Source organism: Channa argus, unplaced genomic scaffold (assembly GCF_033026475.1).
Source record: "Channa argus isolate prfri unplaced genomic scaffold, Channa argus male v1.0 Contig011, whole genome shotgun sequence".
Lineage (NCBI taxonomy): Eukaryota > Metazoa > Chordata > Actinopteri > Anabantiformes > Channidae > Channa > Channa argus.
Genome location: NW_027125230.1, coordinates 789,564 through 810,680, shown reverse-complemented (window position 1 = coordinate 810,680; position 21,117 = coordinate 789,564). Strand labels below are relative to the sequence as shown.

At 41.4% G+C, this 21,117-nt stretch overlaps 1 non-coding gene and 16 pseudogenes across 1 annotated transcript; all 17 read left to right on the top strand.

Annotated features, from left to right (window-relative positions):
* Positions 1-1,709: 1,709 nt before the first annotated feature.
* LOC137111503 (5S ribosomal RNA) lies at positions 1,710-1,828 on the top strand (annotated as a pseudogene).
* An 868-nt stretch (positions 1,829-2,696) lies between these two features.
* LOC137112077 (5S ribosomal RNA) lies at positions 2,697-2,815 on the top strand (annotated as a pseudogene).
* A 1,834-nt stretch (positions 2,816-4,649) lies between these two features.
* Positions 4,650-4,768, top strand: LOC137111694 (5S ribosomal RNA; annotated as a pseudogene).
* An 857-nt stretch (positions 4,769-5,625) lies between these two features.
* Positions 5,626-5,744, top strand: LOC137112179 (5S ribosomal RNA; annotated as a pseudogene).
* Positions 5,745-6,612: 868 nt separating this feature from the next.
* On the top strand, positions 6,613-6,731 carry LOC137111942 (5S ribosomal RNA; annotated as a pseudogene).
* Positions 6,732-7,599: 868 nt separating this feature from the next.
* On the top strand, positions 7,600-7,718 carry LOC137111805 (5S ribosomal RNA). The gene has a single exon (XR_010912340.1). It is a non-coding gene; the product is annotated as a 5S ribosomal RNA (ribosomal RNA).
* Positions 7,719-8,585: 867 nt separating this feature from the next.
* LOC137111941 (5S ribosomal RNA) lies at positions 8,586-8,704 on the top strand (annotated as a pseudogene).
* An 868-nt stretch (positions 8,705-9,572) lies between these two features.
* Positions 9,573-9,691, top strand: LOC137112178 (5S ribosomal RNA; annotated as a pseudogene).
* An 857-nt stretch (positions 9,692-10,548) lies between these two features.
* Positions 10,549-10,667, top strand: LOC137111502 (5S ribosomal RNA; annotated as a pseudogene).
* An 868-nt stretch (positions 10,668-11,535) lies between these two features.
* Positions 11,536-11,654, top strand: LOC137111500 (5S ribosomal RNA; annotated as a pseudogene).
* Positions 11,655-12,521: 867 nt separating this feature from the next.
* Positions 12,522-12,640, top strand: LOC137111566 (5S ribosomal RNA; annotated as a pseudogene).
* Positions 12,641-13,507: 867 nt separating this feature from the next.
* On the top strand, positions 13,508-13,626 carry LOC137112059 (5S ribosomal RNA; annotated as a pseudogene).
* Positions 13,627-14,493: 867 nt separating this feature from the next.
* LOC137111475 (5S ribosomal RNA) lies at positions 14,494-14,612 on the top strand (annotated as a pseudogene).
* An 868-nt stretch (positions 14,613-15,480) lies between these two features.
* Positions 15,481-15,599, top strand: LOC137112076 (5S ribosomal RNA; annotated as a pseudogene).
* Positions 15,600-16,467: 868 nt separating this feature from the next.
* Positions 16,468-16,586, top strand: LOC137111601 (5S ribosomal RNA; annotated as a pseudogene).
* A 2,811-nt stretch (positions 16,587-19,397) lies between these two features.
* LOC137111516 (5S ribosomal RNA) lies at positions 19,398-19,516 on the top strand (annotated as a pseudogene).
* An 868-nt stretch (positions 19,517-20,384) lies between these two features.
* On the top strand, positions 20,385-20,503 carry LOC137112074 (5S ribosomal RNA; annotated as a pseudogene).
* The last annotated feature ends 614 nt before the right edge of the window (positions 20,504-21,117 follow it).

The window sequence follows — 21,117 nt, the reverse complement described above, 5'->3', positions numbered from 1 at the left end:
GGTTTGCCAACCATCGTGCTTCATTACTAGTAGACCATGTTACGGTCCTGGCCATATGTGTTGTTTTTATTTTGTTGTTCTTATAGGTGCCCTGCCTGATTGGCTGGATTGGGGGGCAGTACAGGAAGCTGATTGGTCCATCCTACACTTCCTGGAGTTTTAAAAGTACGGTTCCCAACAGCTAGCGAGGCTCTTTCTGGCATCAGCACCTGTTTGCTGTTCTTGGTTTCCAAACCTTATTTAGCATTTTTGAATTGTTAGGTTTTGTGCCGTGGTTTTGTTTATAAATTGTATATTTTATAAATAGTATTAAATCTGTAGGGGTGAACTGCCATTTTCTTTGGACTGTTTTCACATTAGGGAGTTAGGGTTAGCGACTGTCTTTTGGTTTGTTTATTTCTATCAGGCTAGCTAGCACTTTCTGTGGGAAATGGCTTATTTTGTTTATTATGTTGGCCTTGGTTCGCCCTGAGTTGTAGTGTCATGTTTTGTTTGACACTTTCTTTCGTTTAAAATAAATATCATTCTGTTGGAACATCTCGATCCTGGATTTTGGTTTGGGGATCGGAGAGGGAAAATGCTAATTTATCTTTGTATGTTGCACCCTGACCCCCTAGACAGGGGCGTAACAGACCAGTACAGTTATAGTACTTTGTACTTTGACACATTTATCTTCTTCTTAGCAAGTGTCATGCATTCTGCTTCTCTAGCGTTTTTAAGAGCTGTTGATGATGTGAAATGCAGCTTACGGCCACTCCGCTCTCTAAGCGTCCGATCTCGGCAGCCAAATTGGGCCGGGCCTGGTTAGTACTTGGTAGGAAGACCGCCTGGGAATACCAGGTGCTGTAAGCTTTTTTGCTTGGGTTTACGGGCAGCACAAGCTGGTGTTACTGCCTATTTATTCATAGAAATTGTTCTATATTTTCATCAAATTTTGTTCTTTCATTGCTGTTTTGTTACTTTATTGGTTTGCCAACCATCGTGCTTCATTACTAGTAGACCATGTTACGGTCCTGGCCATATGTGTTGTTTTTATTTTGTTGTTCTTATAGGTGCCCTGCCTGATTGGCTGGATTGGGGGGCAGTACAGGAAGCTGATTGGTCCATCCTACACTTCCTGGAGTTTTAAAAGTACGGTTCCCAACAGCTAGCGAGGCTCTTTCTGGCATCAGCACCTGTTTGCTGTTCTTGGTTTCCAAACCTTATTTAGCATTTTTGAATTGTTAGGTTTTGTGCCGTGGTTTTGTTTATAAATTGTATATTTTGTAAATAGTATTAAATCTGTAGGGGTGAACTGCCATTTTCTTTGGACTGTTTTCACATTAGGGAGTTAGGGTTAGCGACTGTCTTTTGGTTTGTTTATTTCTATCAGGCTAGCTAGCACTTTCTGTGGGAAATGGCTTATTTTGTTTATTATGTTGGCCTTGGTTCGCCCTGAGTTGTAGTGTCATGTTTTGTTTGACACTTTCTTTCGTTTAAAATAAATATCATTCTGTTGGAACATCTCGATCCTGGATTTTGGTTTGGGGATCGGAGAGGGAAAATGCTAATTTATCTTTGTATGTTGCACCCTGACCCCCTAGACAGGGGCGTAACAGACCAGTACAGTTATAGTACTTTGTACTTTGCCACATTTATCTTCTTCTTAGCAAGTGTCATGCATTCTGCTTCTCTAGCGTTTTTAAGAGCTGTTGATGATGTGAAATGCAGCTTACGGCCACACCGCTCTCTAAGCGCCCGATCTCGTCCAATCTCGGCAGCCAAATTGGGCCGGGCCTGGTTAGTACTTGGTAGGAAGACCGCCTGGGAATACCAGGTGCTGTAAGCTTTTTTGCTTGGGTTTACGGGCAGCACAAGCTGGTGTTACTGCCTATTTATTCATAGAAATTGTTCTATATTTTCATCAAATTTTGTTCTTTCATTGCTGTTTTGCTACTTTATTGGTTTGTCAACCATCGTGCTTCATTACTAATAGACCATGTTACGGTCCTGGCCATATGTGTTGTTTTTATTTTCTTGTTCTTATAGGTGCCCTGCCTGATTGGCCGGATTGGGGGGCAGTACAGGAGGCTGATTGGTCCATCCTACACTTGCTGGAGTTTTAAAAGTACGGTTCCCAACAGCTAGCGAGGCTCTTTCTGGCATCAGCACCTGTTTGCTGTTCTTGGTTTCCAAACCTTATTTAGCATTTTTGAATTGTTAGGTTTTGTGCCGTGGTTTTGTTTATAAATTGTATATTTTGTAAATAGTATTAAATCTGTAGGGGTGGACTGCCATTTTTCTTTTGATTGTTTTCTCTTGTTTTCACATTAGGGAGTTAGGGTTAGCGACTGTCTTTTGGTTTGTTTATTTCTATCAGGCTAGCTAGCACTTTCTGTGGGAAATGGCTTATTTTGTTTATTATGTTGGCCTTGGTTCGCCCTGAGTTGTAGTGTCATGTTTTGTTTGACACTTTCTTTCGTTTAAAATAAATATCATTCTGTTGGAACATCTCAATCCTGGATTTTGGTTTGGGGATCGGAGAGGGAACATGCAAATTTATCTTTGTATGTTTCACCCTGACCCCCTAGACAGGGGCGTAACAGACCAGTACAGTTATAGTACTTTGTACTTTGCCATATTTATCTTCTTCTTAGCAAGTGTCATGCATTCTGCTTCTCTAGCGTTTTTAAGAGCTGTTGATGATGTCAAATGCAGCTTACGGCCACACCGCTCTCTAAGCGCCCGATCTCGTCCGATCTCGGCAGCCAAATAGAGCCGGGCCTGGTTAGTACTTGGTAGGAAGACCGCCTGGGAATACCAGGTGTTGTAAGCTTTTTTGCTTGGGTTTACGGGCAGCACAAGCTGGTGTTACTGCCTATTTATTCATAGAAATTGTTCTATATTTTCATCAAATTTTGTTCTTTCATTGCTGTTTTGTTAGTTTATTGGTTTGCCAACCATCGTGCTTCATTACTAGTAGACCATGTTACGGTCCTGGCCATATGTGTTGTTTTTATTTTGTTGTTCTTATAGGTGCCCTGCCTGATTGGCTGGATTGGGGGGCAGTACAGGAAGCTGATTGGTCCATCCTACACTTCCTGGAGTTTTAAAAGTACGGTTCCCAACAGCTAGCGAGGCTCTTTCTGGCATCAGCACCTGTTTGCTGTTCTTGGTTTCCAAACCTTATTTAGCATTTTTGAATTGTTAGGTTTTGTGCCGTGGTTTTGTTTATAAATTGTATATTTTGTAAATAGTATTAAATCTGTAGGGGTGAACTGCCATTTTCTTTGGACTGTTTTCACATTAGGGAGTTAGGGTTAGCGACTGTCTTTTGGTTTGTTTATTTCTATCAGGCTAGCTAGCACTTTCTGTGGGAAATGGCTTATTTTGTTTATTATGTTGGCCTTGGTTCGCCCTGAGTTGTAGTGTCATGTTTTGTTTGACACTTTCTTTCGTTTAAAATAAATATCATTCTGTTGGAACATCTCGATCCTGGATTTTGGTTTGGGGATCGGAGAGGGAAAATGCTAATTTATCTTTGTATGTTGCACCCTGACCCCCTAGACAGGGGCGTAACAGACCAGTACAGTTATAGTACTTTGTACTTTGACACATTTATCTTCTTCTTAGCAAGTGTCATGCATTCTGCTTCTCTAGCGTTTTTAAGAGCTGTTGATGATGTGAAATGCAGCTTACGGCCACTCCGCTCTCTAAGCGTCCGATCTCGGCAGCCAAATTGGGCCGGGCCTGGTTAGTACTTGGTAGGAAGACCGCCTGGGAATACCAGGTGCTGTAAGCTTTTTTGCTTGGGTTTACGGGCAGCACAAGCTGGTGTTACTGCCTATTTATTCATAGAAATTGTTCTATATTTTCATCAAATTTTGTTCTTTCATTGCTGTTTTGTTACTTTATTGGTTTGCCAACCATCGTGCTTCATTACTAGTAGACCATGATACGGTCCTGGCCATATGTGTTGTTTTTATTTTCTTGTTCTTATAGGTGCCCTGCCTGATTGGCCGGATTGGGGGGCAGTACAGGAGGCTGATTGGTCCATCCTACACTTGCTGGAGTTTTAAAAGTACGGTTCCCAACAGCTAGCGAGGCTCTTTCTGGCATCAGCACCTGTTTGCTGTTCTTGGTTTCCAAACCTTATTTAGCATTTTTGAATTGTTAGGTATTGTGCCCTGGTTTTGTTTATAAATTGTATATTTTGTAAATAGTATTAAATCTGTAGGGGTGGACTGCCATTTTTCTTTTGATTGTTTTCTCTTGTTTTCACATTAGGGAGTTAGGGTTAGCGACTGTCTTTTGGTTTGTTTATTTCTATCAGGCTAGCTAGCACTTTCTGTGGGAAATGGCTTATTTTGTTTATTATGTTGGCCTTGGTTCGCCCTGAGTTGTAGTGTCATGTTTTGTTTGACACTTTCTTTCGTTTAAAATAAATATCATTCTGTTGGAACATCTCAATCCTGGATTTTGGTTTGGGGATCGGAGAGGGAACATGCAAATTTATCTTTGTATGTTTCACCCTGACCCCCTAGACAGGGGCGTAACAGACCAGTACAGTTATAGTACTTTGTACTTTGCCATATTTATCTTCTTCTTAGCAAGTGTCATGCATTCTGCTTCTCTAGCGTTTTTAAGAGCTGTTGATGATGTCAAATGCAGCTTACGGCCACAATGCTCTCTAAGCGCCCGATCTCGTCCGATCTCGGCAGCCAAATAGGGCCGGGGCTGGTTAGTACTTCGTAGGAAGACCGCCTGGGAATACCAGGTGCTGTAAGCTTTTTTGCTTGGGTTTACGGGCAGCACAAGCTGGTGTTACTGCCTATTTATTCATAGAAATTGTTCTATATTTTCATCAAATTTTGTTCTTTCATTGCTGTTTTGCTACTTTATTGGTTTGCCAACCAACGTGCTTCATTACTAGTAGACCATGTTACGGTCCTGGCCATATGTGTTGTTTTTATTTTCTTGTTCTTATAGGTGCCCTGCCTGATTGACTGGATTGGGGGGCAGTACAGGAAGCTGATTGGTCCATCCTACACTTCCTGGAGTTTTAAAAGTACGGTTCCCAACAGCTAGCGAGGCTTTTTCTGGCATCAGCACCTGTTTGCTGTTCTTGGTTTCCAAACCTTATTTAGCATTTTTGAATTGTTAGGTTTTGTGCCGTGGTTTTGTTTATAAATTGTATATTTTGTAAATAGTATTAAATCTGTAGGGGTGAACTGCCATTTTCTTTGGACTGTTTTCACATTAGGGAGTTAGGGTTAGCGACTGTCTTTTGGTTTGTTTATTTCTATCAGGCTAGCTAGCACTTTCTGTGGGAAATGGCTTATTTTGTTTATTATGTTGGCCTTGGTTCGCCCTGAGTTGTAGTGTCATGTTTTGTTTGACACTTTCTTTCGTTTAAAATAAATATCATTCTGTTGGAACATCTCGATCCTGGATTTTGGTTTGGGGATCGGAGAGGGAAAATGCTAATTTATCTTTGTATGTTGCACCCTGACCCCCTAGACAGGGGCGTAACAGACCAGTACAGTTATAGTACTTTGTACTTTGACACATTTATCTTCTTCTTAGCAAGTGTCATGCATTCTGCTTCTCTAGCGTTTTTAAGAGCTGTTGATGATGTGAAATGCAGCTTACGGCCACACCGCTCTCTAAGCGCCCGATCTCGTCCGATCTCGGCAGCCAAATTGGGCCGGGCCTGGTTAGTACTTGGTAGGAAGACCGCCTGGGAATACCAGGTGCTGTAAGCTTTTTTGCTTGGGTTTACGGGCAGCACAAGCTGGTGTTACTGCCTATTTATTCATAGAAATTGTTCTATATTTTCATCAAATTTTGTTCTTTCATTGCTGTTTTGCTACTTTATTGGTTTGTCAACCATCGTGCTTCATTACTAATAGACCATGTTACGGTCCTGGCCATATGTGTTGTTTTTATTTTCTTGTTCTTATAGGTGCCCTGCCTGATTGGCCGGATTGGGGGGCAGTACAGGAGGCTGATTGGTCCATCCTACACTTGCTGGAGTTTTAAAAGTACGGTTCCCAACAGCTAGCGAGGCTCTTTCTGGCATCAGCACCTGTTTGCTGTTCTTGGTTTCCAAACCTTATTTAGCATTTTTGAATTGTTAGGTTTTGTGCCGTGGTTTTGTTTATAAATTGTATATTTTGTAAATAGTATTAAATCTGTAGGGGTGGACTGCCATTTTTCTTTTGATTGTTTTCTCTTGTTTTCACATTAGGGAGTTAGGGTTAGCGACTGTCTTTTGGTTTGTTTATTTCTATCAGGCTAGCTAGCACTTTCTGTGGGAAATGGCTTATTTTGTTTATTATGTTGGCCTTGGTTCGCCCTGAGTTGTAGTGTCATGTTTTGTTTGACACTTTCTTTCGTTTAAAATAAATATCATTCTGTTGGAACATCTCAATCCTGGATTTTGGTTTGGGGATCGGAGAGGGAACATGCTAATTTATCTTTGTATGTTGCACCCTGACCCCCTGGACAGGGGCGTAACAGACCAGTACAGTTATAGTACTTTGTACTTTGCCACATTTATCTTCTTCTTAGCTAGTTTCATGCACTCTGCTTCTCCAACGTTTTTAAGAGCTGTTGATGATGTCAAATGCAGCTTACGGCCACACCGCTCTCTAAGCGCCCGATCTCGTCCGATCTCGGCAGCCAAATAGAGCCGGGCCTGGTTAGTACTTGGTAGGAAGACCGCCTGGGAATACCAGGTGCTGTAAGCTTTTTTGCTTGGGTTTACGGGCAGCACAAGCTGGTGTTACTGCCTATTTATTCATAGAAATTGTTCTATATTTTCATCAAATTTTGTTCTTTCATTACTGTTTTGCTACTTTATTGGTTTGTCAACCATCGTGCTTCATTACTAGTAGACCATGTTACGGTCCTGGCCATATGTGTTGTTTTTATTTTCTTGTTCTTATAGGTGCCCTGCCTGATTGGCCGGATTGGGGGGCAGTACAGGAGGCTGATTGGTCCATCCTACACTTGCTGGAGTTTTAAAAGTACGGTTCCCAACAGCTAGCGAGGCTCTTTCTGGCATCAGCACCTGTTTGCTGTTCTTGGTTTCCAAACCTTATTTAGCATTTTTGAATTGTTAGGTTTTGTGCCCTGGTTTTGTTTATAAATTGTATATTTTGTAAATAGTATTAAATCTGTAGGGGTGGACTGCCATTTTTCTTTTGATTGTTTTCTCTTGTTTTCACATTAGGGAGTTAGGGTTAGCGACTGTCTTTTGGTTTGTTTATTTCTATCAGGCTAGCTAGCACTTTCTGTGGGAAATGGCTTATTTTGTTTATTATGTTGGCCTTGGTTCGCCCTGAGTTGTAGTGTCATGTTTTGTTTGACACTTTCTTTCGTTTAAAATAAATATCATTCTGTTGGAACATCTCAATCCTGGATTTTGGTTTGGGGATCGGAGAGGGAACATGCAAATTTATCTTTGTATGTTTCACCCTGACCCCCTAGACAGGGGCGTAACAGACCAGTACAGTTATAGTACTTTGTACTTTGCCATATTTATCTTCTTCTTAGCAAGTGTCATGCATTCTGCTTCTCTAGCGTTTTTAAGAGCTGTTGATGATGTCAAATGCAGCTTACGGCCATACCGCTCTCTAAGCGCCCGATCTCGTCCGATCTCGGCAGCCAAATAGAGCTGGGCCTGGTTAGTACTTGGTAGGAAGACCGCGTGGGAATACCAGGTGCTGTAAGCTTTTTTTCTTGGGTTTACGGGCAGCACAAGCTGGTGTTACTGCCTATTTATTCATAGAAATTGTTCTATATTTTCATCAAATTTTGTTCTTTCATTACTGTTTTGCTACTTTATTGGTTTGTCAACCATCGTGCTTCATTACTAGTAGACCATGTTACGGTCCTGGCCATATGTGTTGTTTTTATTTTCTTGTTCTTATAGGTGCCCTGCCTGATTGGCCGGATTGGGGGGCAGTACAGGAAGCTGATTGGTCCATCCTACACTTCCTGGAGTTTTAAAAGTACGGTTCCCAACAGCTAGCGAGGCTCTTTCTGGCATCAGCACCTGTTTGCTGTTCTTGGTTTCCAAACCTTATTTAGCATTTTTGAATTGTTAGGTTTTGTGCCGTGGTTTTGTTTATAAATTGTGTATTTTGTAAATAGTATTAAATCTGTAGGGGTGAACAGCCATTTTCTTTTGATTGTTTTCTCTTGTTTTCACATTAGGGAGTTAGGGTTAGCGACTGTCTTTTGGTTTGTTTATTTCTATCAGGCTAGCTAGCACTTTCTGTGGGAAATGGCTTATTTTGTTTATTATGTTGGCCTTGGTTCGCCCTGAGTTGTAGTGTCATGTTTTGTTTGACACTTTCTTTCGTTTAAAATAAATATCATTCTGTTGGAACATCTCGATCCTGGATTTTGGTTTGGGGATCGGAGAGGGAACATGCTAATTTATCTTTGTATGTTGCACCCTGACCCCCTAGACAGGGGCGTAACAGACCAGTACAGTTATAGTACTTTGTACTTTGCCACATTTATCTTCTTCTTAGCAAGTGTCATGCATTCTGCTTCTCCAGCGTTTTTAAGAGCTGTTGATGATGTCAAATGCAGCTTACGGCCACACCGCTCTCTAAGCGCCCGATCTCGTCCGATCTCGGCAGCCAAATAGAGCCGGGCCTGGTTAGTACTTGGTAGGAAGACCGCCTGGGAATACCAGGTGCTGTAAGCTTTTTTGCTTGGGTTTACGGGCAGCACAAGCTGGTGTTACTGCCTATTTATTCATAGAAATTGTTCTATATTTTCATCAAATTTTGTTCTTTCATTGCTGTTTTGCTACTTTATTGGTTTGTCAACCATCGTGCTTCATTACTAGTAGACCATGTTACGGTCCTGGCCATATGTGTTGTTTTTATTTTCTTGTTCTTATAGGTGCCCTGCCTGATTGGCCGGATTGGGGGGCAGTACAGGAAGCTGATTGGTCCATCCTACACTTCCTGGAGTTTTAAAAGTACGGTTCCCAACAGCTAGCGAGGCTCTTTCTGGCATCAGCACCTGTTTGCTCTTCTTGGTTTCCAAACCTTATTTAGCATTTTTGAATTGTTAGGTTTTGTGCCGTGGTTTTGTTTATAAATTGTATATTTTGTAAATAGTATTAAATCTGTAGGGGTGGACTGCCATTTTTCTTTTGATTGTTTTCTCTTGTTTTCACATTAGGGAGTTAGGGTTAGCGACTGTCTTTTGGTTTGTTTATTTCTATCAGGCTAGCTAGCACTTTCTGTGGGAAATGGCTTATTTTGTTTATTATGTTGGCCTTGGTTCGCCCTGAGTTGTAGTGTCATGTTTTGTTTGACACTTTCTTTCGTTTAAAATAAATATCATTCTGTTGGAACATCTCAATCCTGGATTTTGGTTTGGGGATCGGAGAGGGAACATGCAAATTTATCTTTGTATGTTTCACCCTGACCCCCTAGACAGGGGCGTAACAGACCAGTACAGTTATAGTACTTTGTACTTTGACACATTTATCTTCTTCTTAGCAAGTGTCATGCATTCTGCTTCTCTAGCGTTTTTAAGAGCTGTTGATGATGTCAAATGCAGCTTACGGCCACACCGCTCTCTAAGCGCCCGATCTCGTCCGATCTCGGCAGCCAAATTGGGCCGGGCCTGGTTAGTACTTGGTAGGAAGACCGCCTGGGAATACCAGGTGCTGTAAGCTTTTTTGCTTGGGTTTACGGGCAGCACAAGCTGGTGTTACTGCCTATTTATTCATAGAAATTGTTCCATATTTTCATCAAATTTTGTTCTTTCATTGCTGTTTATTTACTTTATTGGTTTGCCAACCATCGTGCTTCATTACTAGTAGACCATGTTACGGTCCTGGCCATATGTGTTGTTTTTATTTTCTTGTTCTTATAGGTGCCCTGCCTGATTGGCCGGATTGGGGGGCAGTACAGGAGGCTGATTGGTCCATCCTACACTTGCTGGAGTTTTAAAAGTACGGTTCCCAACAGCTAGCGAGGCTCTTTCTGGCATCAGCACCTGTTTGCTGTTCTTGGTTTCCAAACCTTATTTAGCATTTTTGAATTGTTAGGTTTTGTGCCGTGGTTTTGTTTATAAATTGTATATTTTGTAAATAGTATTAAATCTGTAGGGGTGAACTGCCATTTTCTTTGGACTGTTTTCACATTAGGGAGTTAGGGTTAGCGACTGTCTTTTGGTTTGTTTATTTCTATCAGGCTAGCTAGCACTTTCTGTGGGAAATGGCTTATTTTGTTTATTATGTTGGCCTTGGTTCGCCCTGAGTTGTAGTGTCATGTTTTGTTTGACACTTTCTTTCGTTTAAAATAAATATCATTCTGTTGGAACATCTCGATCCTGGATTTTGGTTTGGGGATCGGAGAGGGAAAATGCTAATTTATCTTTGTATGTTGCACCCTGACCCCCTAGACAGGGGCGTAACAGACCAGTACAGTTATAGTACTTTGTACTTTGCCACATTTATCTTCTTCTTAGCAAGTGTCATGCATTCTGCTTCTCTAGCGTTTTTAAGAGCTGTTGATGATGTGAAATGCAGCTTACGGCCACACCGCTCTCTAAGCGCCCGATCTCGTCCAATCTCGGCAGCCAAATTGGGCCGGGCCTGGTTAGTACTTGGTAGGAAGACCGCCTGGGAATACCAGGTGCTGTAAGCTTTTTTGCTTGGGTTTACGGGCAGCACAAGCTGGTGTTACTGCCTATTTATTCATAGAAATTGTTCTATATTTTCATCAAATTTTGTTCTTTCATTGCTGTTTTGCTACTTTATTGGTTTGTCAACCATCGTGCTTCATTACTAATAGACCATGTTACGGTCCTGGCCATATGTGTTGTTTTTATTTTCTTGTTCTTATAGGTGCCCTGCCTGATTGGCCGGATTGGGGGGCAGTACAGGAGGCTGATTGGTCCATCCTACACTTGCTGGAGTTTTAAAAGTACGGTTCCCAACAGCTAGCGAGGCTCTTTCTGGCATCAGCACCTGTTTGCTGTTCTTGGTTTCCAAACCTTATTTAGCATTTTTGAATTGTTAGGTTTTGTGCCGTGGTTTTGTTTATAAATTGTATATTTTGTAAATAGTATTAAATCTGTAGGGGTGGACTGCCATTTTTCTTTTGATTGTTTTCTCTTGTTTTCACATTAGGGAGTTAGGGTTAGCGACTGTCTTTTGGTTTGTTTATTTCTATCAGGCTAGCTAGCACTTTCTGTGGGAAATGGCTTATTTTGTTTATTATGTTGGCCTTGGTTCGCCCTGAGTTGTAGTGTCATGTTTTGTTTGACACTTTCTTTCGTTTAAAATAAATATCATTCTGTTGGAACATCTCAATCCTGGATTTTGGTTTGGGGATCGGAGAGGGAACATGCAAATTTATCTTTGTATGTTTCACCCTGACCCCCTAGACAGGGGCGTAACAGACCAGTACAGTTATAGTACTTTGTACTTTGCCATATTTATCTTCTTCTTAGCAAGTGTCATGCATTCTGCTTCTCTAGCGTTTTTAAGAGCTGTTGATGATGTCAAATGCATGTTATGGCCACACCGCTCTCTAAGCGCCCGATCTCGTCCGATCTCGGCAGCCAAATAGGGCCGGGCCTGGTTAGTACTTGGTAGGAAGACCGCCTGGGAATACCAGGTGCTGTAAGCTTTTTTGCTTGGGTTTACGGGCAGCACAAGCTGGTGTTACTGCCTATTTATTCATAGAAATTGTTCTATATTTTCATCAAATTTTGTTCTTTCATTGCTGTTTTGCTACTTTATTGGTTTGCCAACCATCGTGCTTCATTACTAATAGACCATGTTACGGTCCTGGCCATATGTGTTGTTTTTATTTTCTTGTTCTTATAGGTGCCCTGCCTGATTGGCCGGATTGGGGGGCAGTACAGGAAGCTGATTGGTCCATTGTACACTTGCTGGAGTTTTAAAAGTACGGTTCCCAACAGCTAGCGAGGCTCTTTCTGGCATCAGCACCTGTTTGCTGTTCTTGGTTTCCAAACCTTATTTAGCATTTTTGAATTGTTAGGTTTTGTGCCGTGGTTTTGTTTATAAATTGTGTATTTTGTAAATAGTATTAAATCTGTAGGGGTGAACAGCCATTTTCTTTTGATTGTTTTCTCTTGTTTTCACATTAGGGAGTTAGGGTTAGCGACTGTCTTTTGGTTTGTTTATTTCTATCAGGCTAGCTAGCACTTTCTGTGGGAAATGGCTTATTTTGTTTATTATGTTGGCCTTGGTTCGCCCTGAGTTGTAGTGTCATGTTTTGCTTGACACTTTCTTTCGTTTAAAATAAATATCATTCTGTTGGAACATCTCAATCCTGGATTTTGGTTTGGGGATCGGAGAGGGAACATGCTAATTTATCTTTGTATGTTTCACCCCGACCCCCTAGACAGGGGCGTAACAGACCAGTACAGTTATAGTACTTTGTACTTTGCCACATTTATCTTCTTCTTAGCAAGTGTCATGCATTCTGCTTCTCTAGCGTTTTTAAGAGCTGTTGATGATGTCAAATGCATGTTACGGCCACACCGCTCTCTAAGCGCCCGATCTTGTCCGATCTCGGCAGCCAAATAGGGCCGGGCCTGGTTAGTACTTGGTAGGAAGACCGCCTGGGAATACCAGGTGCTGTAAGCTTTTTTGCTTGGGTTTACGGGCAGCACAAGCTGGTGTTACTGCCTATTTATTCATAGAAATTGTTCTATATTTTCATCAAATTTTGTTCTTTCATTGCTGTTTTGCTACTTTATTGGTTTGCCAACCAACGTGCTTCATTACTAGTAGACCATGTTACGGTCCTGGCCATATGTGTTGTTTTTATTTTCTTGTTCTTATAGGTGCCCTGCCTGATTGGCCGGATTGGGGGGCAGTACAGGAAGCTGATTGGTCCATCCTACACTTCCTGGAGTTTTAAAAGTACGGTTCCCAACAGCTAGCGAGGCTCTTTCTGGATGCAGCACCTGTTTGCTGTTCTTGGTTTCCAAACCTTATTTAGCATTTTTGAATTGTTAGGTTTTGTGCCGTGGTTTTGTTTATAAATTGTATATTTTGTAAATAGTATTAAATCTGTAGGGGTGAACAGCCATTTTCTTTTGATTGTTTTCTCTTGTTTTCACATTAGGGAGTTAGGGTTAGCGACTGTCTTTTGGTTTGTTTATTTCTATCAGGCTAGCTAGCACTTTCTGTGGGAAATGGCTTATTTTGTTTATTATGTTGGCCTTGGTTCGCCCTGAGTTGTAGTGTCATGTTTTGTTTGACACTTTCTTTCGTTTAAAATAAATATCATTCTGTTGGAACATCTCGATCCTGGATTTTGGTTTGGGGATCGGAGAGGGAACATGCTAATTTATCTTTGTATGTTGCACCCTGACCCCCTGGACAGGGGCGTAACAGACCAGTACAGTTATAGTACTTTGTACTTTGCCACATTTGTCTTCTTCTTAGCAAGTGTCATGCATTCTGCTTCTCCAGTGTTTTTAAGAGCTGTTGATGATGTCAAATGCAGCTTACGGCCACACCGCTCTCTAAGCGCCCGATCTCGTCCGATCTCGGCAGCCAAATAGAGCCGGGCCTGGTTAGTACTTGGTAGGAAGACCGTGTGGGAATACCAGGTGCTGTAAGCTTTTTTGCTTGGGTTTACGGGCAGCACAAGCTGGTGTTACTGCCTATTTATTCATAGAAATTGTTCTATATTTTCATCAAATTTTGTTCTTTCATTGCTGTTTTGCTACTTTATTGGTTTGTCAACCATCGTGCTTCATTACTAGTAGACCATGTTACGGTCCTTGCCATATGTGTTGTTTTTATTTTCTTGTTCTTATAGGTGCCCTGCCTGATTGGCCGGATTGGGGGGCAGTACAGGAAGCTGATTTGTCCATCCTACACTTCCTGGAGTTTTAAAAGTACGGTTCCCAACAGCTAGCGAGGCTCTTTCTGGCATCAGCACCTGTTTGCTTTTCTTGGTTTCCAAACCTTATTTAGCATTTTTGAATTGTTAGGTTTTGTGCCGTGGTTTTGTTTATAAATTGTATATTTTGTAAATAGTATTAAATCTGTAGGGGTGAACAGCCATTTTCTTTTGATTGTTTTCTCTTGTTTTCACATTAGGGAGTTAGGGTTAGCGACTGTCTTTTGGTTTGTTTCTTTCTATCAGGCTAGCTAGCACTTTCTGTGGGAAATGGCTTATTTTGTTTATTATGTTGGCCTTGGTTCGCCCTGAGTTGTAGTGTCATGTTTTGTTTGACACTTTCTTTCGTTTAAAATAAATATCATTCTGTTGGAACATCTCAATCCTGGATTTTGGTTTGGGGATCGGAGAGGGAACATGCAAATTTATCTTTGTATGTTTCACCCTGACCCCCTAGACAGGGGCGTAACAGACCAGTACAGTTATAGTACTTTGTACTTTGCCACATTTATCTTCTTCTTAGCAAGTGTCATGCATTCTGCTTCTCTAGCGTTTTTAAGAGCTGTTTATGATGTCAAATGCATGTTACGGCCACACCGCTCTCTAAGCGCCCGATCTCGTCCGATCTCGGCAGCCAAATAGGGCCGGGCCTGGTTAGTACTTGGTAGGAAGACCGCCTGGGAATACCAGGTGCTGTAAGCTTTTTTGCTTGGGTTTACGGGCAGCACAAGCTGGTGTTACTGCCTATTTATTCATAGAAATTGTTCTATATTTTCATCAAATTTTGTTCTTTCATTGCTGTTTTGCTACTTTATTGGTTTGTCAACCATCGTGCTTCATTACTAATAGACCATGTTACTGTCCTGGCCATATGTGTTGTTTTTATTTTCTTGTTCTTATAGGTGCCCTGCCTGATTGGCCGGATTGGGGGGCAGTACAGGAGGGTGATTGGTCCATCCTACACTTGCTGGAGTTTTAAAAGTACGGTTCCCAACAGCTAGCGAGGCTCTTTCTGGCATCAGCACCTGTTTGCTGTTCTTGGTTTCCAAACCTTATTTAGCATTTTTGAATTGTTAGGTTTTGTGCCCTGGTTTTGTTTATAAATTGTATATTTTGTAAATAGTATTAAATCTGTAGGGGTGGACTGCCATTTTTCTTTTGATTGTTTTCTCTTGTTTTCACATTAGGGAGTTAGGGTTAGCGACTGTCTTTTGGTTTGTTTATTTCTATCAGGCTAGCTAACACTTTCTGTGGGAAATGGCTTATTTTGTTTATTATGTTGGCCTTGGTTCGCCCTGAGTTGTAGTGTCATGTTTTGTTTGACACTTTCTTTCGTTTAAAATAAATATCATTCTGTTGGAACATCTCAATCCTGGATTTTGGTTTGGGGATCGGAGAGGGAACATGCAAATTTATCTTTGTATGTTTCACCCTGACCCCCTAGACAGGGGCGTAACAGACCAGTACAGTTATAGTACTTTGTACTTTGCCATATTTATTTTCTTCTTAGCAAGTGTCATGCATTCTGCTTCTCTAGCGTTTTTAAGAGCTGTTGATGATGTCAAATGCAGCTTACGGCCACACCGCTCTCTAAGCGCCCGATCTCGTCCGATCTCGGCAGCCAAATAGAGCCGGGCCTGGTTAGTACTTGGTAGGAAGACCGCCTGGGAATACCAGGTGTTGTAAGCTTTTTTGCTTGGGTTTACGGGCAGCACAAGCTGGTGTTACTGCCTATTTATTCATAGAAATTGTTCTATATTTTCATCAAATTTTGTTCTTTCATTGCTGTTTTGTTACTTTATTGGTTTGCCAACCATCGTGCTTCATTACTAGTAGACCATGTTACGGTCCTGGCCATATGTGTTGTTTTTATTTTCTTGTTCTTATAGGTGCCCTGCCTGATTGGCTGGATTGGGGGGCAGTACAGGAAGCTGATTGGTCCATCCTACACTTCCTGGAGTTTTAAAAGTACGGTTCCCAACAGCTAGCGAGGCTCTTTCTGGCATCAGCACCTGTTTGCTGTTCTTGGTTTCCAAACCTTATTTAGCATTTTTGAATTGTTAGGTTTTGTGCCGTGGTTTTGTTTATAAATTGTATATTTTGTAAATAGTATTAAATCTGTAGGGGTGGACTGCCATTTTTCTTTTGATTGTTTTCTCTTGTTTTCACATTAGGGAGTTAGGGTTAGCGACTGTCTTTTGGTTTGTTTCTTTCTATCAGGCTAGCTAGCACTTTCTGTGGGAAATGGCTTATTTTGTTTATTATGTTGGCCTTGGTTCGCCCTGAGTTGTAGTGTCATGTTTTGTTTGACACTTTCTTTCGTTTAAAATAAATATCATTCTGTTGGAACATCTCAATCCTGGATTTTGGTTTGGGGATCGGAGAGGGAACATGCAAATTTATCTTTGTATGTTTCACCCTGACCCCCTAGACAGGGGCGTAACAGACCAGTACAGTTATAGTACTTTGTACTTTGCCACATTTATCTTCTTCTTAGCAAGTGTCATGCATTCTGCTTCTCTAGCGTTTTTAAGAGCTGTTGATGATGTCAAATGCATGTTACGGCCACACCGCTCTCTAAGCGCCCGATCTTGTCCGATCTCGGCAGCCAAATAGGGCCGGGCCTGGTTAGTACTTTGTAGGAAGACCGCCTGGGAATACCAGGTGCTGTAAGCTTTTTTGCTTGGGTTTACGGGCAGCACAAGCTGGTGTTACTGCCTATTTATTCATAGAAATTGTTCTATATTTTCATCAAATTTTGTTCTTTCATTGCTGTTTTGCTACTTTATTGGTTTGTCAACCATCGTGCTTCATTACTAGTAGACCATGTTACGGTCCTGGCCATATGTGTTGTTTTTATTTTCTTGTTCTTATAGGTGCCCTGCCTGATTGGCTGGATTGGGGGGCAGTACAGGAAGCTGATTGGTCCATCCTACACTTCCTGGAGTTTTAAAAGTACGGTTCCCAACAGCTAGCGAGGCTCTTTCTGGCATCAGCACCTGTTTGCTGTTCTTGGTTTCCAAACCTTATTTAGCATTTTTGAATTGTTAGGTTTTGTGCCGTGGTTTTGTTTATAAATTGTATATTTTGTAAATAGTATTAAATCTGTAGGGGTGGACTGCCATTTTTCTTTTGATTGTTTTCTCTTGTTTTCACATTAGGGAGTTAGGGTTAGCGACTGTCTTTTGGTTTGTTTCTTTCTATCAGGCTAGCTAGCACTTTCTGTGGGAAATGGCTTATTTTGTTTATTATGTTGGCCTTGGTTCGCCCTGAGTTGTAGTGTCATGTTTTGTTTGACACTTTCTTTCGTTTAAAATAAATATCATTCTGTTGGAACATCTCAATCCTGGATTTTGGTTTGGGGATCGGAGAGGGAACATGCAAATTTATCTTTGTATGTTTCACCCTGACCCCCTAGACAGGGGCGTAACAGACCAGTACAGTTATAGTACTTTGTACTTTGCCACATTTATCTTCTTCTTAGCAAGTGTCATGCATTCTGCTTCTCTAGCGTTTTTAAGAGCTGTTGATGATGTCAAATGCATGTTACGGCCACACTGCTCTCTAAGCGCCCGATCTCGGCAGCCAAATAGGGCCGGGCCTGGTTAGTACTTCGTAGGAAGACCGCCTGGGAATACCAGGTGCTGTAAGCTTTTTTGCTTGGGTTTACGGGCAGCACAAGCTGGTGTTACTGCCTATTTATTCATAGAAATTGTTCTATATTTTCATCAAATTTTGTTCTTTCATTGCTGTTTTGCTACTTTATTGGTTTGCCAACCAACGTGCTTCATTACTAGTAGACCATGTTACGGTCCTGGCCATATGTGTTGTTTTTATTTTCTTGTTCTTATAGGTGCCCTGCCTGATTGACTGGATTGGGGGGCAGTACAGGAAGCTGATTGGTCCATCCTACACTTCCTGGAGTTTTAAAAGTACGGTTCCCAACAGCTAGCGAGGCTTTTTCTGGCATCAGCACCTGTTTGCTGTTCTTGGTTTCCAAACCTTATTTAGCATTTTTGAATTGTTAGGTTTTGTGCCGTGGTTTTGTTTATAAATTGTATATTTTATAAATAGTATTAAATCTGTAGGGGTGAACTGCCATTTTCTTTGGACTGTTTTCACATTAGGGAGTTAGGGTTAGCGACTGTCTTTTGGTTTGTTTATTTCTATCAGGCTAGCTAGCACTTTCTGTGGGAAATGGCTTATTTTGTTTATTATGTTGGCCTTGGTTCGCCCTGAGTTGTAGTGTCATGTTTTGTTTGACACTTTCTTTCGTTTAAAATAAATATCATTCTGTTGGAACATCTCGATCCTGGATTTTGGTTTGGGGATCGGAGAGGGAAAATGCTAATTTATCTTTGTATGTTGCACCCTGACCCCCTAGACAGGGGCGTAACAGACCAGTACAGTTATAGTACTTTGTACTTTGACACATTTATCTTCTTCTTAGCAAGTGTCATGCATTCTGCTTCTCTAGCGTTTTTAAGAGCTGTTGATGATGTGAAATGCAGCTTACGGCCACACCGCTCTCTAAGCGTCCGATCTCGGCAGCCAAATTGGGCCGGGCCTGGTTAGTACTTGGTAGGAAGACCGCCTGGGAATACCAGGTGCTGTAAGCTTTTTTGCTTGGGTTTACGGGCAGCACAAGCTGGTGTTACTGCCTATTTATTCATAGAAATTGTTCTATATTTTCATCAAATTTTGTTCTTTCATTGCTGTTTTGTTACTTTATTGGTTTGCCAACCATCGTGCTTCATTACTAGTAGACCATGTTACGGTCCTGGCCATATGTGTTGTTTTTATTTTCTTGTTCTTTTAGGTGCCCTGCCTGATTGGCCGGATTGGGGGGCAGTACAGGAGGCTGATTGGTCCATCCTACACTTGCTGGAGTTTTAAAAGTACGGTTCCCAACAGCTAGCGAGGCTCTTTCTGGCATCAGCACCTGTTTGCTGTTCTTGGTTTCCAAACCTTATTTAGCATTTTTGAATTGTTAGGTTTTGTGCCCTGGTTTTGTTTATAAATTGTATATTTTGTAAATAGTATTAAATCTGTAGGGGTGGACTGCCATTTTTCTTTTGATTGTTTTCTCTTGTTTTCACATTAGGGAGTTAGGGTTAGCGACTGTCTTTTGGTTTGTTTATTTCTATCAGGCTAGCTAGCACTTTCTGTGGGAAATGGCTTATTTTGTTTATTATGTTGGCCTTGGTTCGCCCTGAGTTGTAGTGTCATGTTTTGTTTGACACTTTCTTTCGTTTAAAATAAATATCATTCTGTTGGAACATCTCAATCCTGGATTTTGGTTTGGGGATCGGAGAGGGAACATGCAAATTTATCTTTGTATGTTTCACCCTGACCCCCTAGACAGGGGCGTAACAGACCAGTACAGTTATAGTACTTTGTACTTTGCCATATTTATCTTCTTCTTAGCAAGTGTCATGCATTCTGCTTCTCTAGCGTTTTTAAGAGCTGTTGATGATGTCAAATGCATGTTATGGCCACACCGCTCTCTAAGCGCCCGATCTCGTCCGATCTCGGCAGCCAAATAGAGCCGGGCCTGGTTAGTACTTGGTAGGAAGACCGCCTGGGAATACCAGGTGTTGTAAGCTTTTTTGCTTGGGTTTACGGGCAGCACAAGCTGGTGTTACTGCCTATTTATTCATAGAAATTGTTCTATATTTTCATCAAATTTTGTTCTTTCATTGCTGTTTTGTTACTTTATTGGTTTGCCAACCATCGTGCTTCATTACTAGTAGACCATGATACGGTCCTGGCCATATGTGTTGTTTTTATTTTCTTGTTCTTATAGGTGCCCTGCCTGATTGGCCGGATTGGGGGGCAGTACAGGAGGCTGATTGGTCCATCCTACACTTGCTGGAGTTTTAAAAGTACGGTTCCCAACAGCTAGCGAGGCTCTTTCTGGCATCAGCACCTGTTTGCTGTTCTTGGTTTCCAAACCTTATTTAGCATTTTTGAATTGTTAGGTATTGTGCCCTGGTTTTGTTTATAAATTGTATATTTTGTAAATAGTATTAAATCTGTAGGGGTGGACTGCCATTTTTCTTTTGATTGTTTTCTCTTGTTTTCACATTAGGGAGTTAGGGTTAGCGACTGTCTTTTGGTTTGTTTATTTCTATCAGGCTAGCTAGCACTTTCTGTGGGAAATGGCTTATTTTGTTTATTATGTTGGCCTTGGTTCGCCCTGAGTTGTAGTGTCATGTTTTGTTTGACACTTTCTTTCGTTTAAAATAAATATCATTCTGTTGGAACATCTCAATCCTGGATTTTGGTTTGGGGATCGGAGAGGGAACATGCAAATTTATCTTTGTATGTTTCACCCTGACCCCCTAGACAGGGGCGTAACAGACCAGTACAGTTATAGTACTTTGTACTTTGCCATTTTTATCTTCTTCTTAGCAAGTGTCATGCATTCTGCTTCTCTAGCGTTTTTAAGAGCTGTTGATGATGTCAAATGCAGCTTACGGCCACACCGCTCTCTAAGCGCCCGATCTCGTCCGATCTCGGCAGCCAAATAGAGCCGGGCCTGGTTAGTACTTGGTAGGAAGACCGCCTGGGAATACCAGGTGTTGTAAGCTTTTTTGCTTGGGTTTACGGGTAGCACAAGCTGGTGTTACTGCCTATTTATTCATAGAAATTGTTCTATATTTTCATCAAATTTTGTTCTTTCATTGCTGTTTTGTTAGTTTATTGGTTTGCCAACCATCGTGCTTCATTACTAGTAGACCATGTTACGGTCCTGGCCATATGTGTTGTTTTTATTTTCTTGTTCTTATAGGTGCCCTGCCTGATTGGCTGGATTGGGGGGCAGTACAGGAAGCTGATTGGTCCATCCTACACTTCCTGGAGTTTTAAAAGTACGTTTCCCAACAGCTAGCGAGGCTCTTTCTGGCATCAGCACCTGTTTGCTGTTCTTGGTTTCCAAACCTTATTTAGCATTTTTGAATTGTTAGGTTTTCTGCCGTGGTTTTGTTTATAAATTGTATATTTTGTAAATAGTATTAAATCTGTAGGGGTGGACTGCCATTTTTCTTTTGATTGTTTTCTCTTGTTTTCACATTAGGGAGTTAGGGTTAGCGACTGTCTTTTGGTTTGTTTCTTTCTATCAGGCTAGCTAGCACTTTCTGTGGGAAATGGCTTATTTTGTTTATTATGTTGGCCTTGGTTCGCCCTGAGTTGTAGTGTCATGTTT